This window comes from Rhinoraja longicauda, chromosome 27, assembly GCF_053455715.1.
Source record: "Rhinoraja longicauda isolate Sanriku21f chromosome 27, sRhiLon1.1, whole genome shotgun sequence".
Taxonomy (NCBI): domain Eukaryota; kingdom Metazoa; phylum Chordata; class Chondrichthyes; order Rajiformes; family Arhynchobatidae; genus Rhinoraja; species Rhinoraja longicauda.
The window spans coordinates 8511079-8518784 of NC_135979.1; the positions used below are offsets into that span (position 1 = coordinate 8511079).

Consider the following 7706-nt stretch of genomic DNA (forward strand, 5'->3'; position numbering starts at 1 on the left):
CCCTCTCATCCTTCTAAATTCCAGTGTATACAAGCCTAGTCAATCCAGTCTTTCAACATATGACAGTCCCGCCATTCCGGGAATTAGCCTAGTAAACCTATGCTGCACGCCCTCAATAGCAAGAATATCCTTCCTCAAATTTGGAGACCAAAACTGCACACAGTACTCCAGGTGCGGTCTCACTAGGGCCCTGTACAACTGCAGGACCTCTTTGCTCCCACACTCAATTCCTCTTGTTGTGAAGGCCGACATTCCATTGGCTTTCTTCACTGCCTGCTGTACCTGCATGCTTCCTTTCAGTGACTGATGCACTAGGACACCCAGATCTCGTTGTACGTCCCCTTTTCCTAACTTGACACCATTCAGATAATAATCTGCCTTCTTATTCCCCCAACATGTTCCCAATGTTGGGGGAGTCCAGAACAAGGGGCCACAGTTTAAGAATAAGGGGTAGGTCATTTAGAACGGAGATGAGGAAGAACTTTTTCAGTCAGAGAGTGGTGAAGGTGTGGAATTCTCTGCCTCAGAAGGCAGTGGAGGCCAGTTCGTTGGATGCTTTCAAGAGAGAGCTGGATATAGCTCTTAAGGATAGCGGAGTGAGGGGGTATGGGGAGAAGGCAGGAACGGGGTACTGATTGAGAGTGATCAGCCATGATCGCATTGAATGGCGGTGCTGGCTCGAAGGGCTGAATGGCCTACTCCTGCACCTATTGTCTATTGTCTATAACCTCACACTTATCCACTTGAATCATGCTGGAATCATGGACAAAAAACTGCCAGAGGAACTCAGCAGATCAGAACTCAGCACTAGTGCGGCACGGTGGCGCAGCGGTAGATTTGCTGCTTTACAGCGAATGCAGCGCCGGAGACTCAGGTTCGATCCTGACTACGGGCGCTGCACTGTAAGGAGTTTGTACGTTCTCTCCGTGACCTGCGTGGGTTTTCTCCGAGATCTTCGGTTTCCTCCCACACTCCAAAGACGTACAGGTATGTAGGTTAATTGGCTGGGTAAATGTAAAAATTGTCCCTAGTGGGTGTAGGATAGTGTTAATATACGGGGATCGCTGGGCGGCACGGACTTGGAGGGCCGAAAAGGCCTGTTTCCGGCTGTATATATATGATATGATATGATCTGTGGAAGGAAATTAACTGTGGACGTTTCAGGTCAGGACCTTTCTTCAGTGTCTGATGAAGGGTCCTGAGCCAAAATATTGCCTGTCCATTTCTCCCCTTACAGATGTTGTCTGATGTGCTGAGTTCCTCCTGCAGCTTATTTTTAGCCCATTGTTTAGGCAGCTCTGAAATTCTTCACAGAACAACACAGAAGGCTGGAGGACAACGTGAAACGGCTTCCACGTTTGCGTCATCGACATTGCTCTTCAGAGATATTTGAGCGATGCGAGGAGGACCAATAAAAATCCGTGTCTTTCGAATAGCAACACTTGTCAGTAAAAATTTACTCTGCTGAAAAGCTGAAGGCTCGGGCTTTGCATTGCCATAATACAATCCTCGGGGCCTCTCTGTGCTGCTGGAAGAGCAGTTTATACTGTGTACATTTTTCCAGGAATCCCCCGTCAAACTATCAAAGCAAAAACTGTGTCATAATGTGGGAACAAGGGAGAGAGCACAAAGAAAGAGGCCAGTTTAAAAATCCTTTCCAAAAAAAAACCCCCAGCAACAGCAGCACTGGTGGTTTAGATGTCTGACCTTCATGGGACCAGGGTGTGGGAGAGTTGGACTCAATGCCTCTCCATGTCACAGACCTGCTAACATTTTCAGCTGCGACATTAATACAAGCATCACACCTAACCAGGCACCCTCTGTAACAAACCCCAGTGTGCACTCACATCTTTGTTGTTTACGCTCCCAGAGTATTCTTGAGCCTACAAGCAGGCCATCTCAACTCTTCAGTCTGAAGACCCGAAACGTCACCCATTCCTTCTCTCCTGAGATGCTGCCCGTCCCGCTGAGTTACTCCAGCATTTTGTGAATAATCAACTCTTCATCTCGCTACGGTAGCGCAGCGGTAGAGTTGCTGCTTTACAGCGAATGCAGCGCTGGAGACTCAGGTTCGATCCTGACTACGGGCACTGCACTGTAAGGAGTTTGTACGTTCTCCCCGTGACCTGCGTGGGTTTTCTCCGAGATCTTCGGTTTCCTCCCACACGCCAAAGACGTACAGGTATGTAGGTTAATTGGCTGGGTAAATGTAAAAATTGTCCCTAGTGTGTGTAGGATAGTGTTAATGTGCGGGGATCGCTGGGCGGCGCGGACTTGGTTGGCCGAAAAGGCCTGTTTCCGGCTGTATATATATGATGATGATGATGATCATCGTCTATATCTCTCGTTTCCCTTATCCCCAACCAGTCTGAAGAAGGGCCTCGACCTGAAACGTCATCCATTCCTCCTCTCCAGAGGTGCTGCCAGTCCCTCTGAGTTACTCCAGCTTTTTGTGTCCATCTTCGATTTAAGCCAGCATCTGCAGTTCCTTCCGACACTCTATTTAAAGATGTACACATGATGGGGGAAGTGGGAGAGTGGGGAGGGGGAGGATGAGAATAAACGAGAAGATGGGGCTAATTTATTTCTGTGGGCAGCGGTAGAGTTGCTGCTTTTTAGCGCCAGAGACCCGGGTTCAATCCTGATTACGGGTGCTGTCTGTCCGGAGATTTAACGCTCTCCCCATGACCTGCGTGGGTTTTTTTTCCCCCCCGAGACCTTCGGATTCCTTCCACACTCCAAAGACGTGCAGGTTTGTAGGTTGACACAAAATGCAGGAGTAACTCAGTGGGACAGGCAGCATCTCTGGAGAGAAGGAATGGGTGACATTTTGGGTCTGAGACCCTTCTTCAGACTGTAGGTTAAATGGCTTGGTTTAAATTTAAATTGTCCCTAGTGCATGTTGGATAGTGTTAATGTGCGGGGATCGCTGGTTGGTGCAGACATGGTGGGCCGAAGGGCCAGTTTCCACGCTGTATCTCTGAACTAAACAACTATCCAGCAGCCATTTTAGTTACGTCCTCAGAAGGCGAGAGATAGTTTGCTCATTAACTACAGTCCATCCAAGATGGATTCCTTCCCGAATCAGTCAGTTCTGTTAGATGAAGGTCACATTTAGGGGATTGTTATGAATCACAAACATATTGTGACCAGACAGTACAGTGGTTGTGACAACATTCAAGCCCAGTTCACGGCCCATGTGGAATGGTGGAATGTGGAATTACGCGTGCAATGCACCAGGCCGAAAGACAGCCAGGGAAATTTCGGGAAAAAGGGACAAGGAAATAAGACATCATTAGGCACAAAACGCAAGTCGTTTAAAAAAAAAAAAGTTTTCTAGTTTTAGTTTTAGAGACACAGCGTGGAAACAGGCCCTTTGGCCCACAAAGCCTGTGCTGACCAGCGATCACCCATTCACTAGTTCTATCCTACACCCCGGGAACAAGTTACAGAAGCCAATTAACGTATACGTCTTTGGACTATAGGAGGAAATCGGAGCACCTGGAGAAGACCCAGTTGATAAAACAGGGCCATCAGCCCACGCCGACCAACAATCACCCGTTCACTAGCTCCATCCTACACACCAGTGACAATTTACAGAAGCCAATTAACCTACAAACCTGGACGTCTCCGGGATGCGGGAGGAGACTGGTCGGTGCACCTGGAGAAAGCCCACGTGGTCACAGGGAGAACGTACAGGCAGCACCCGTAGTCAGGACCAAACCCGGGTCTCTGGCGCTGCAAGGCAGCAACTCTACCGCTGCGCCACCAAGAGTTTTTCCAAAAGGCAACCTCACCCGTCTCCTTCCCTGTAGCTGTTGGATTTCCTCACTAGCACACGCCAAGGAGCACTGCTTTGGAACAGTGTGAAAGGCAGCGCAGAAATACATGTCTCCCTTACACGACACAAACTAGTCCCACTTCCCTCGGTGCCCACCCCCAGCATCTTCCTCCAAAACCAAACGACACTCCCTTTTGCCCAAATTATACCATTCCCTGTTGAACTTTCCAGCGCTTTTATTTAACATTGGTCAATTAGAACGTCACGCGCATAGAGGTTCAAAACAAAATTTGAAAGTTCAAAATGTAGAAATGAGGAACTGCAGATGCAAGTCAAGAAGAGTCTCGATCCTCCAGAGATGCTGCTTGACCCACTGAGTTACTCCAGCACTTTGTGTCTATCTTTGATGTCCAAATGTTGCTAACAATGTAAACAAGCCTCTCAATTCTATATCAGTTTGAAACGTGCCAACTAGCTAGGGCGAGACCCACTGGCTATTTACATTCATCTTATAAACCAGAAATAGATCACTCCTTATGTGTGCAGATGATAACAAGCATTTACATAAACCCTTTGGCCTACTAAAGTACTTCCAGTATCTACACAGGAGTTTATGTAACACAAACTTGACATCAAATTGCCTCAACATCAAAACCGGAGGACAACCTTCTGAGAAATAAGGCAGAGGAAAATTTGAGAGGGACAAGATAATGAAATGATTTGAAAACAGAGAGTAGTAAACACTGATGGCGGTCTTAGCAGCCTACACAAGAAGTCTGAAGAAGGGCCTTGACCCAAAACGTCACCCATTCCTTCTCTCCAGAGATGCTGCCTGTCCCGCTGAGTTACTCAGCGGGTCAAGCAGCATCTCTGGAGGATCGAGACTCTTGACTTGCATCTGCAGCTCTTCAGTCTTCAAGAAGGGTCTCGACCCGAAAACGTCACCCAAAACATACCTACAGGTATGTAGGTTAATTGGCTGGGTAAATGTAAAAATTGTCCCTAGTGGGTGTAGGATAGTGTTAATTTACGGGGATCGCTGGGCGGCACGGACTTGGTGGGCCGAAAAGGCCGGTTTTCCGGCTGTATATATATGATATGATGATATGATATGATTCCTTCTATCCAGAGATGCTGCCCCCATCCCGCTGAGTTACTCCAGCATCTAGTGTCTACCTTCATTGTAAACCAGCATTTGCAGGTCGTTCCTGCACAATGGATCACCTATTCTTTTTCGCCAGAGATGCTGCCTGGCTCGTATAGGAAGGAACTGCAGATGCTGGTTTACATTGAAGATAGACACAAGAAGCTGGAGTAACCCAGCAGGAGAGGCAGCATCTCTGGATAGAAGGAATGGGTGACATTTCGGGTCAAGACCCTTCTTAAGAATAGGTGATCCATTGAGTAGGAACGACCTGCAGATGCTGGTTTACACCAGAGACAGACACAAAATGCTGGAGTAACTCAGCGGGTCAGAACTTGTATACTCTGGAATTCAGAAGGATGAGAGGGGATCTTATTGAAACATATAAGATTATTAAGGGATTGGACACGCTAGAGGCAGGAAACATGTTCCCGATGCTGGGGGAGTCCCGAACCAGGGCCACAGTTTAAGACTAAGGGGTAGGCCATTTAGAACGGAGACGAGGAAGAACCTTTTCACTCAGAGTTGTGAAGCTGTGGAATTCTTAGCCTCAGAAGGCAGTGGAGGCCAATTCTCTGGATGCTTTCAAGAGAGAGTTAGATAGAGCTCTTAATGACAGTGGAGTCAGGGGATATGGGGAGAAGGCAGGAACATTGTGCTGATTGTGCATAATCACAGTAAATGGCGGTGCTGGCTCGTGGGGCTGAATTGCCTACTCCTGCACCTATTGTCTATTGGGTCAGGCAGCATCTGGAGAAAACTGGAGTCAATCTGCCTGCTCCTGTCCCACTGAATTCATTTCCATGCACCTCGACTCCATCCTATCCCCCCCAGGTCCAATCCCTCCCGATCTGTGTCCAAGACACCTCACACACCCTTTGTCTTTTCAACGACCTCCGTTTTCCAGGCCCCCCCACTCCCTCATCTTTACCACAAAGAGTCTTAAGAAGAGTCACGAACCAAGACGTCACCCATTCCTTCCCTCCAGAGATGCTGCCTGTCCCGTCGAGCTTCTCCAGCATGTTGTGTCTATCTTTCTAAGGTGATCAATTTAGGTTTCTGATCAATCTGCCCCTCCACCCCCCAAAGATCAATAATAATACCATTTAAAAATTCCCTATTAAAACAAAAATGTTAATTGGGAAAATTTCAAAAAACAGCAGGGAAGAAATTGGTGGAGTAGAGTGGATGGGGACAGATGAGGACTAAGGAACAATAAAGAGTATAGGAAAATAACTGCAGATGCTGGTACAAATCGAAGGTATTTATTCACAAAATGCTGGAGTAACTCAGCAGGTCAGGCAGCATCTCAGGAGAGAAGGAATGGGTGACGCTTCGGGTCGAGACCCTTCTTCAGACTGATCCCCTCACACAGATCGGAAGGGATTGGACCAGGGGGGATAGGATGGAGTCGAGGTACATGGAAATGAATTCAGTGGGACAGGGAGCAGGCAGATTTACTCGTGATGCTTCAGACCCTACTCCAGCATTTTGTGAAGGAACAATAAAGAGTTCAATAATTCAGCAACGTTAATTCGTTTAAATCTAACAAGTTGCATTTACAATTTAAAGAAAGGTGATGAAAGAAAAGTCAACTTCAACCTTTTCTTTATAGAACATTTGTCAGCTTGAGTTTTCTGTGCTTTGCTTTCAATTTCTGTACAGTACTGGTAACTCCAACCCCTGTTAGAAACGTCTATCGTTGGAAGTTGGTGACGTTTTGTTTGAGCGATATCCTCCCCTCCCCCAATTCATATTATTTGATGAGAGACTGAAGGTTTTCTGCACGACTAAAGTGACAAGAGCCCCCTGGTTTGACGACCACACGCCTTTATCTCAACCACAATACACCAATGCAAAGTCCCCCCAGTTTAACTTTGACCCACACAGCCCAAAAAAATAAACATTTACAAAGTCTTCACCGAGGCCTGAAGACTTGGGACCACCAACATGATCATCAACATGATGACAGTGACAGTTTAATGACCCACAAGGAAAAACGACAAGGCGTTTTGAAAACAAATGCATATTAATGAGAAATTACATTTTACCTTTAATTTTTTTTTTAATGCATTTGCAATCAGCCGCCTACTGAAAGCGAAACCAGAACTGGTTGCATTCCCCACAACCAACGCAAAACACGTAGAGTTAATATGCAAACATTTAGCATTTTGTTGCCATAAAATGGATTATTAAAAATAATAAAAGGCTACATTTTTCCTGGGGATTTGCAGCATCCAAGCAAGCCACCACCACCAACAACAGCACGTTTATTTCCAAGTGAATTTATATAAATGATTAAATCCCACTTACCGGCAACCGTCCTGTGATACGCCTTATTGTTCTGAGTTCAGGTCCTTGAGGGGTCGTGTACAGACAGTCCCCACTGTGGTCAGAGTATATTGCCCCTGCATTCTGAGTTAAATAAGGTATATTTGGGACCTGGGGACTGCATAAGCCCGTGCCTCCATTTTCCATATTAACAACTTTTTTCTGAGAGCTGGAGACCACCCTAATGATACCCCTGCCAGGGGCAGGAGAGATCCCCTTTGGCATGTTTTTGCAAAGCAGTAATCTTTCCCCCCACTCTCTCCCCCCTCCCTTTTGTTTGCAGAGAGAGAGAGAGAGAGAGAGAGAGAGAGAGAGAGAGAGAGAGAGAGGGGGGGGGGGGGGGGGGGGGAGAGGCAAAAGAAGAATAAAAAAAAGACTGCTTTCAAACGGGGGATTTGTCTGTAAAATAAAATGCAAAGTCAACAAATGCAAACATATAAATGATCAGCA

At 46.7% G+C, this 7706-nt stretch overlaps 1 pseudogene; it reads right to left on the reverse strand.

Annotated features, from left to right (window-relative positions):
- LOC144606622 (transcription factor E2F2-like) overlaps positions 1 to 7481 on the reverse strand; it is a 58329-nt pseudogene extending 50848 nt beyond the window's left edge.
- Positions 7482 to 7706: the final 225 nt, after the last annotated feature.